The sequence below is a fragment of the Furipterus horrens genome, unplaced genomic scaffold (genome assembly GCF_987537825.1).
Source record: "Furipterus horrens unplaced genomic scaffold, mFurHor1.1.pri manual_scaffold_4, whole genome shotgun sequence".
NCBI classification, from domain to species: domain Eukaryota; kingdom Metazoa; phylum Chordata; class Mammalia; order Chiroptera; family Furipteridae; genus Furipterus; species Furipterus horrens.
In genome coordinates this window covers 193,687,963-193,698,683 of record NW_028327174.1, presented here as the reverse complement: position 1 = coordinate 193,698,683, position 10,721 = coordinate 193,687,963, and positions in this window count along the sequence as shown.

Sequence of the window (10,721 nt, the reverse complement as noted above, 5' to 3'; positions counted from 1 at the left end):
TATTTGTTGAGTGTGACAATGACATGATGATTGTGTAGAAAAGATACCCTTGGAATGTGTTGCTAACTGTCTAAGTTTAAAATTATCATCCCAATGTTTGCATCTTAGTTAGGCAACTCGGTGTGCAGTCAACTAAGGATTTAGCTGGCCTTGGTATGTCCTTTCTGCACTACAGAAATGGTTGGTCTATCAGTTTAACTACTTTCTTAGGAATTTGGAATCAAATTCCTGAGCTCGATCAAGATCTCTAAATATCGTGGGAGTCAAGCTTCCTTTTTCTACTGTTTAAGGACAAATGATGAGCCTGGAATATCTTGTGCCTGAAAGCAAAGGAGTGCTCCAAGTTACTGGAGACACATCAAGGGACACAGAAGCTGGCTCAGAGCAGCTCCCACCGGTCAAATTTGGGATAATTTAAACATCAAAATGAAAAATGATGATAAAGGGTTGCTATACACTGAATAAATAAAAGAATCCATAAGTGCATAGTGACATTCAACCTCTCGGCCCAAAAATAAAGAAAAAGAATGGAGAGACCTTGGCTCTACAAAAGATTTTCAACTTAATAAATGTAGAAGAAATTAGAAAATCACCATTTGGCAACCACCATGGTAAGAACTGATTCATCATCAATTCATCATCAATAATTTAGCATCATCAATGGATGCGAAAACCACTGGCTGAAAAGTTGTTGGGGAACAGAATAGTCATGTAGTCTTAAAGTATCTCCCCAGAAATTACTTATTGAAAAGGAAAAGGTACCTTTCTAGTAGACGTCTGGTAGACACCACCTTAACCGAGTGGTGCAGGAAAACTCAGTTCAGTCCTGTGTGTCTCTTTTGCCACTCACACAGAACACTTCACTTCTGATACTTCGGGTCACCGAATGTGCGGGGGTTTTCCCCATACCAAACTGTTCTCTGCCACACCAGCTGGGTGTCCCATCATTTAACTCAATTCTAATGCTATCTACCCAGAAATCATGTCAGATTTCCACAAGTTAAGGACGAGACTGCCCCTGCCCCATTTCGGATGTCAATAGCAAGCCCCAGGTCCCTAGGTTACCCACAACTTCTGTCCAATTTGGCTACAAATTAGGGGTTTCCAGGTTTGATTAATTTGCTAGAATGGCTCACAGATCTCAGGGAAAGACTTATATTTACCAGTTTATTATAGGATATGATAATGGACACAGACAGAGATACTTAGGGCAGGATCTGGGAGGGTCCCTGAGTACAAGAGCTTCTGTGCTCATGGAGTTGGGGTGTCTCACCCTCCTGTGTGGATGAATTCACCAGCCCTGGAAGTTGAATCTGTACTTTGGAGATTTAACGGAGGCTTCATCCCATGGGCAGGATCAATCATTAACTCCAGTTCAGCCCTTCTCCCTTTTTAAGAGAATGGCGGGGTGGAGCTAAAAATTCCAAGTTTTTTATTTTGGCTTGGTCTTTCCAATGACCAGTCCATATCCAGAAGCCACCCAGAGTTGTCTCCTTAGAACAAAAGACACTCCTATCACCAAGGAAATTACAAGGGTTTCAGGAGCCCGGTGCCAGGATCAAGGGTCACAGACCAAATATTAGAACAGGAGCAGCTCCTAGAGTTCTTATCATGTAGGAAAGTACCAGGATTTCAAGAGCTCTATGTCAGGAACTGGGGGCAGAGACCAATATATATTTTCTGTTATCTCATGCAAGTGATCAAATTCAGCTTTGCCAGTAATGGGACAAGCTGACAACACGTGCCTTCTGGTGCAATTCACTAGAATGAGATGGTATCATCTAAATAGCTTTTTTTTGCTCAAAAAATGTGTAACCCGATTGAATGAGGAGACATTTGACAAACTCAAATTGTAAAACATTTTATAAAACTGGCCTGGACCCTTCAAAAAAGCCAATGTTATAACAGACACACACACACACACACACAAAAAAAAAAAAAGTGGAGGAAATTTTTCCAGGTTAATGGAGGCTAAAGAGACATAAAAATTAAACGCTTCCTATACTGCTGGGTGAAAACTGAAAAGCTATAAAAAACATAATCAGGTCAATTGGATAAATTTAAACATGAAATGTTTTTAGGTATTATTGTATCAATCGTATATTTATTGAGTGTGACAATAACGTCATGATTGTGTAGAAAAGTATTCTTATTCTTAGGAGATATGTGCTAAAGATTTTAGCGGTAAATGGTTATCATAACAACTTTCAGATGCTTGAGGGGGAAAAGGTGTGTGTGTGTGGGGGGGGTGTATGTAGGGATAGTACACAGAGATAAAGCAACTCTGGCAAAATTAGCAAATCTAGATGAAGGAATATGGTTGCTTATTATACTATTCTTTCAACTTTTCTCATTATCTGAATTTCTTCAACATATAAAGCTGAGGAGAAAATGGAGGCAAAATAATATGTGTGGTACATAGTAGATGCTCAGTAAAATATAACTCATATTGGGAGATAACAGTTACCTAAGATCAAATGACTAAATCTTTGCAAAGCATCATTTATTATTCATTCAACAAACATATGATCAGCAGCACCTTGTATATGCAAGGTCTGTGCCAAGAGCTAGGGACAGAGGGAGGAGAAAGACACATTCTCTTCTTACTGGGAGCTCATAAGAAGAAGACATAGGAGCTGACAAATGCCAAAAAAGGGATAGTGAGACTTGGCAAAGGAGAGTGACTGATTGAATCAGGTTAAGACCAAGAACTTGGGGCCAGTTGTCCAAGTTCTGTTTGCAGTGGTACAGTAGCCAGCAGGTTGCACCTGAATTATTGGCTGCGCCAACAAAATCCCAGATACACCAGGTCACCTCAGAAGTACTGAGTTCCTGCTTCTAGAATGTCTGGACTGAAGCTGGGTGGACTCCTCTCTGGGACGCCAGAGCCAGAATTCCTGGAAATGCCCTGCCCATGCTCCAGTCACCCACCCTCCTTTGGTTTCTCCAGGTTTTACCCTGGTCCGTCTTGCTCAGGCCTTACCAGGGCTTCCCTCATCTGTGACCAAGGCTAATTGTCCTCATCCTTCAGATCCCTTCCTCAGAGGCCTTTCCAGAACATTCCCAAGGCTCCTGCTACACTCTGGGTTTCTTTTCCTCACAGCTCTCCTTCAATTGTAAATATTTTGTTGTTGCCAAATTATGTTCTCTATCCAAAGTCCGCATTAGACTGTAATTCCAGGAGGGCAGGGACTGCCTCATATTTACACTGGCCTCCCCAGCACCGGCAGGGTGCCCAGCATGCACAGGTACAAGATAATGTTGCTGAATGAATGAATTGGAGAGCCAAGGAAATCTCTGTGGATTCTCAGAGAAGGGACTGGGAAGGGAACACACTTTTTTTTTTTTTACTCTAATAAGTGGCTCTGTGCCAGGCAGTCTACATTCATCATCTTACCGATTCCTTAAAAATATTCTGAGATGGGCGTATCACTAGCCCCAGTTTACAAATGAGAAGCTAAGGATTTGAGCTGTTACATATCTTGTCAAAGGACTAATAACACCAGCAGTACCAGGATTCAAATCCTCAGTAGTTTCAAAACATGGGCTCTTCCTCTTCCAAGGAAAAGTGATTGACTGCCACCCTAACAGCACCCTTCACACCTGCACCTGTGTCTGGTGCTTGTCCACATACATTTTGGCTGCATCGCTGGCAATCGATCATAGAGGTCATGATGGTACCCACAACTACTGCGCGGACAGATCAAAAAGCCTTTGCACAAGCCCCATTCACAGGCATTATCTTTTTCAGTCCTATCATTGGTCTAACAGTTGGTGAATGCCAAGTAATTTCTGACATGTTTTTGTTGTTGGATCCTGGGTAAATTCTCCTGTGTCTTTCAAACTCATTTATAGTGTTTTGTTTTGTTTTTGCCATGTAGATATTTTAGCCAAATTTGTCAAATTTGTTAAACTTTTATGATTTGTTTTATAAATCACAGAACTAACTTACTCATGTAGTCCATTTATTTATTTTACTTTTTTTATTTTTATATTTAAGTGTTTGGCCCATTGGTGATGAGGTAGAAATTTCATTTTATTTTATTTTATTTTTGGAGGGGAAGTAGGCAATAGGTTTATCGAGGGGAAAAGGGGGAAGGGGATGGAGGGGAGAGGCAACTCCTGGGCCGACTCGAGGGCCTGTGGGAGCAAAGGGAACGGGGAGCATGGGCACAGGGACTCCTGGTCCTCCACACGGGCCCACAGGAGTCCCCTGTTTTATTATTTTTAAGTGACCTAGCTAGTTATATCAATCCCAATGACGGACACTTATTTCTGATTGGTCCCCAATCCCTCCACTGATATAATGAAAGCAACACTGGTAGTGGGGCTCAAGGAAAGACTGTTTACTTCGGAAAGAAATCAGAAATCCCTGACAAGAGTCCCAGATCTGCCCCTAACTCCCAGAATGGCCTTAGACAGACAGGTCCCTTCCCCACTGGGCACTTTGCTCTGAGTTTACAGCTCTACCCTGGGGGGCGAGAAGCAAAGTGACCTCTTGCACCTATAATTATCCTTCTAACAGAGTTCTGAAGAATTCTTGCGATAAAAAGAAATCTTTTTTTCACCTGAGCGACAAATATTAAAAAGATTGATATTACTCATTGTTGGCAAAGATGTAGGAAAATAAACTGTCCTAAGCTGTCTGTTGATGGGAGTATAAATTGATTCCACTTTTTGGAGGGCAGTTTGGTCACATCTATGTAAAGTGCGCACATTCTTGGGGCCAGCTATCCCACTTGGAGGAATTTAGAGAAGTGGAGATCGTTGTAAGGATATTCACTGAAATATTCATCATGGAAAAGAATTGGAAAGGACCCAAATGTCCATCAATTGAAAGAGGACACATAAACAAGGATACAAAGTAGCAGTTAGGGCTTTGAATTCTGGTTTCCCTACTTCCTAGCTATGTGACAATGGGCAAGTTATTTAACTTCTATGTATTTTTTCATCAGTAAAAATGGAATGATAATAGAAGCTACCTCACAGCCTTGTTGTGAGGATTAAGCAAGATAATATTGATCAGTTACTTACAACAGTACCTGACACACAGTAAGAAATTCCAAAGTATTAGCTATTAGAGCATATATACATTCAGGAGAAAAACTGTGTACGTTTATTGAGTGTCCTTTCAATGGAACATTGGGTGTTATCTTTGGGGGTTACATGATTCTGTAGGGGCCTGAATCTTTCACTGTCTTTCACTCAGCTATTTCACAATCCTGTAAACTATAGAAAAATGATAATAATGCAAATTATTGTTGCCCATAGAAATGCAAATTGAGTTTGTCCCATAAATGTACAATTTCAGAGATGATTCCAAGCATCAATTTACTGTGCTAAAGAGAATGATAAACTTTATGTGCATTAGAAAATTTATTCCTGCACATCTTGATTGTATGTATGTGTCTGTGTGTGTATGTTAGTCAGATTCTCCTTTGAACTGGTTTTAATATATTACTGGTTCCTTCTGCTAAAGACTAACTAGAACTTTAAGTAAGCAACAATCTTGCCAAAGGGTTTATGGGAGGGGCTAGAGCTTATGGAAGTTCTCACACTTTATGGAATGGGAATCTTGAGAACCCTCCAGGCTGGAACCCTTCAACCCAGAACTCTATAGGTCAGAACCCTACAGGAAGAACTCTATGTTTATAATAAAGCTCTATGATTCTAACTTTCTTCTCCTTTCTATAAATATCCCTACCATCTTGGCACACAGGCCCCGGTGTGCATATGGCTTGCCATGTCTTCACATACTGGGCTACAACCCTTTCTTTTTCTGGAATAAATCCTTTTTGGTGATAAAACACATAGTCGGTGTTATTTTTCAGTGGACAATTCATTAATTACTAAGTTAATAAAATCTTTGACAAGTGTTCATTTTATAGTTTCATGAGTAAGGATTTTACCTTTTAAAATTATAACAGTATTTCTAGTATGGTCTTATGTTCATTATCAAGATATGTGTCTTTGTACAGGGTGGGACAAACATTTACATTTTGTTCGTATTGTAGGAAAGAAGGAAGCTAGTGACTCTTGGACCAGGAGGAAATAATTAACATCTAAGACCAACTGTAATTGAATCATGAATCAGGGGTCCATCTCTGAGTCAACAGTAAAACAAAGAAAGAATGTAAGTATACAAGTCAGGAAATGACATTCCGCAGCTCATCACAAATGTCTCTAAGATCAAAGGGAGGAACATACTCATCACCAAACACAAGGAAATGGGAAATGTAGCTAGAGAACACAGCAAACAAGTTAGGGAATCTTCAAGGGAGAGCTAGAGACAGACCTATCACCCGATTACCCTTAGATAATGGCACTAGATTGTAACTCTGGAGTATCCGGTTAATGGAGAAACGGGGGAGAAGGGGTGGGGGGCTATTCGTATTAGGATAAAACCAGTTTGCTTTTTCCACTTCGGCGCACCTGCCTCTCTGGCTGGGGGCCTGTTTCTGCAGAATAGGGTATAAACGCTTCACTTTGCTACTGAAGTCCTGTGTCCCGGGGTTTTATTGTGAGCGTTTCTTACGGTATGGAAGATAATGCAATAATTAATAAATAATAATACAAGAGTAAACTTTGTCTTTCACATACTTGCAACTGTAAACGTACTTTTGCCCCACCCCGTATTTCTTAGAGAAAGCCTAGAAGGATGAATACAAAAATGTTTATGAAGGATCACTCAGTCAGGGGTAGGTAGATAATATTTTCAGTTGACTTGAATTCTTCTTCATACATTTCTATATCATCCAAATATTTGTTAGCTGAACATCTGTTTTATGACAAGTTAAGAAAAACAAACCTATTTTCCTTTTTAAAAGACAAAATAGAAAATTCTCCTGCTGGAACCAGTCATTTGGGATGGGAGCAGTGTTATGAGCGATCAGGTGTGAGCTGTTTCCTCCACCTGTAGGGCTTTGCGGTTGATTATTTACAGGAAAAGACAATTGGGAAGCCAGGAGGCCTGCTTAATTCTCAGCAGACCTGTTTTTCCTGACATAGGGCCCTCAGGCATAAAACAATCTGAAGTTGCAAAGCATCCAAGTCCTCTCGTGACAGTGCTGGGGGTGGCAAGTCTGAGAGCTGGACTCTGGCTCTTTCAGCCTTAGATCTTGGGCTGGTCAATTAATTCGCATTCAAGGCACAGCCCACAAAATAACAGTTCTGAAAAAGACACGCCTACACCAATCCTTTCTTCCTACTGACGGCTAAATGGCACCCACAGAGGCTACACCATAAATTAGGGGTCATTCTAGCACCAGAATCCTGACATCCAGAGTCCTGGCCCAATGTGCTCTTACCTCACCATATTGTGCAGATTATGAAGGGCCTCCAATGCCAAGCCAAAGATACTGGCCAAGAGAAACGGGCATGTTTGAACAGAACAAGTCAGGGTCGAGGTGGGGGGGGGGGGGCGGAGGGTTGTGGCTGGGCTGGAAAACAAGGCTACTTTTACAACCTCACTCCTAGCAGACCTTTGATGGGCTGCCTCTGCCAAGCTGCCCTCCACTTAATTGCATACGAGAGAAAAACTGGCTGTTCTTTTATTGTTTGAGGAAAAAGTATCAGGGGACTTTTGTTATGCAGAGAGATGGGAACCCTCCTTTAAATGGAGAATTTAGGACAGTAAGAGAGTGGAAAAGAAAGGCTGCTTTCCTGGTGGGTCTGGAGCGTTAGGACCTTAACTGGCTTTTCTTGAGGCTGGAGTTGGCTGGATCAAGGGGCCTCTCTGAGAGTCCCTGCCAGGAACCAAGGAGAGAGGTGGCCCCTCAGGACTAAACAGTAGATCCTGGCATCCCATCTTAAGTTCCTCATTATTATTCCCCATCCTTGAGTCCCCAAACCTCACAAGTTTTACCATTGTAATGAACTTACCATACTATTATTGACCTAATATTTTTCTGTAACCCTACTCACTTTTTAATAACTTAAATATATACTTTTTAAAGATTTTATTTATTTATTTTTAGAGAGAGAAGGTAGGGAGAAAGAGAGAAACATGAATGTGTAGTTGCCTTTTGGGCGCCCTCAACTGGGGACCTGGCCCGAAACCCAGGCATGTGCCCTGACTGGGAATTGAACTGGCAAACCTTTGGTTGCAGGCTGGTGCTCAGTCCATTGAACCACACCAGCCAGGGCTTAAATGCATTTTTATAGAGCATTTATATGGCTACCTCAACGGGAAACCAACATTGTTTCCATAAAAATCAATATAAGGAAAACAAAACAATGTCATTAAACTTAAGCTAGACACTGTTCCCTGCTCTTTGTTAGAAAGGAAGATGGGCACAGGTTAGAGAACTTTTCAAAGGCTATTAGAAACAACCCGAGGTTTTCTTTGATCGAATCAGAAGGAATGGAAGATAACTGAAAATAGAATACTATCTCACTCTGTGGTTCAGTTACTTTAATGCTTTTGTGTGAAACAGCTTAAAAGAGCTGCGCTCCACTGATACTAGCCAAATTTTGGGCCTTGCTCTCCCACCAGTTAGCTGAGTGACCTTGGAAAAGTTCCTCATCCTCTCTGAGCTTCTGAGTCCTCACGGAAAGAAAGGATTAAGTTGACAAAACCTACCCGCTAGGTTTCTCTGACAGGTAATAATGAGGATGCTAATGATGCTAATGTTGCTGGTAGAAATCAGGCTCTTCCAGAGGATTGGGAGGAAAGCATTCCAGGGACCCATGCACAGGAAACCGTGATGTGGCAAGTTTTATTTGAGTAGAAATCTGCCCCTGGGTTTCCAATTTCCCATCTCCCTCTGACCCGCCATGGCAGAAGTCCAACTGTGCCTTCAGCAAGGCCAAAGCCCAGAGTTTCTGCTTCATATTAAAGCTTAGTTCTATGGAGCCCACGCTGTCTGTGGTGAGCCCCAGTAGTTGCTAGATCCACCCACACAGTCTTGCGGTCCTGGGAGAGAGAGTGTGCAAATGAACGGGGCGAGTGCATCACCAGGTGGGGGGGAAGAGAGAAAGGAGAGCAAGCTTCTTTGTTCCTCAGGATTATATATCTCGGGCTTCGAAAAGACCAGCTTTTCAAAATTGCCAATCAATGTCCCAAGCTTTTGCAGGCTTTTGATAGGTCCAAACCCCCTAGAATGACAGACCTCTATGCTCAAGCACCTCCCCCCTTCCCTCCCCCTCCCCCTCCCAACCATCCAATAATGAAGGAGGGAAAGAAGGAGTATTAATCCCCTTGGCAGAGCAATGCTGTGATCTGGGGAGTAAAGCTGTAGCTTTCTGATGAAGAAAACTGGCTTATGCTCCCCAGTTTATTAAACTAAATGTCTATTTCCCTTTGCTCCCCCTTCTTATGAATAATTAGGTAACTGCCTATGGTAACACTATCAGGAAGGCTGTGGTAAAATCCCTTAAGCTGAACCTTCTGGTATTAGGTATTTTTTGGGGGAACTGAGAGGAGTCTGGCCCTTTGCTTGATCGAGTGAAGAGGAACAGAGAGAACAGCAGCAGACAGACCAGCAGAATTGCTACCTGGTCAACACATGTTAGCTTCCATCAGGATGGATTTGTGGAAAACAGAAGCATTCCCTAGATTCTCAGAAATATCAAAAGAGTGAAACTGAATAAAGCTATTGGACTTCCTGTTGACAATATTAGTTGAGTATTATAGAAAAGGGTGTTAAATAAAAGTTCAACTGGGTAAATTTAAAGTTGTACTTGACTTTATTCAGTGATTTATGAGTCGAACAGTATCCCATTTAGTAAATAGAAAGGAACTCCAAAGAGCTGCAGAAAAGGAAAGGTTTTTAAAGGCAGAAAGGGGGTGGGACAAGGAAGTCATAAATAAAAGAAAGGATTATTTCAGGCAAGGTTATTTCAGGGGTCTATCAGATGAATTGCCCCACTAGTGATGACCAGGAAATTCCAGACTGACCACTTAAAATTATATTCCTGGGGGAGACTGAAACTACAATTAGGTTAGGTATTAAGACTCAGTTTGGTGATGTGGACTTAGCACAGGTGACGCCATTTGGGCCTGTTGTCTCTTTTTCAACAAGGGTAACCTCTAAATGACAGACAATTTGAGGACTGGAAGAGATCAGTATATTAATTATTGTTCTTCATTTTACATACAAGAAAAATGAGACTCTATGATACTAGGTGACTGGTACAAAACTCATAGCCTTCATTCTTTTCAATATTTAAACAAATATTCTGAACATTCTTAGCCATACCTAAACTCTGGGTCTGAGCCGGGGGTGGGTAAACATACACTAAAAAAAAAAAAAAAAAAAAATGAGGATTTGCAAAACAGTATGGGCAATGTAAACTTATGTATGTAAAAGAAAAACCATCAAAGTTATGTCTTTATGCATGTGCTCCCTCATTTGCAAAGGCTTAGAAATAGATTTGGGGGCAGTATTAATAGCTGGGTGGAGTGGGTGGGGAAAAAGGGACTTTAGCTTTACCTGTATTGTTTGATGTAACAATAATAACAAACTTCTATATTATTTGGGTTATTAAAAAATTTTTAAGAGATGACTGTTATGGGTAAATTGTACCACTCCAAAATTCATATGTTGAATGAAGTCCTACTCCCAGTACCTCAGAATGTGACTGTATATGGAGGCAGGGTCTTTAAAGAGGTAATTCAGCTAAAATGAGGTCATTCGCATGGGCCCTACTCCAATATGACTGGTGTCCCTAGAGGAAGAGGAAATGTAGAAATGTAGGGCACACACCGAGAGGAGACCATG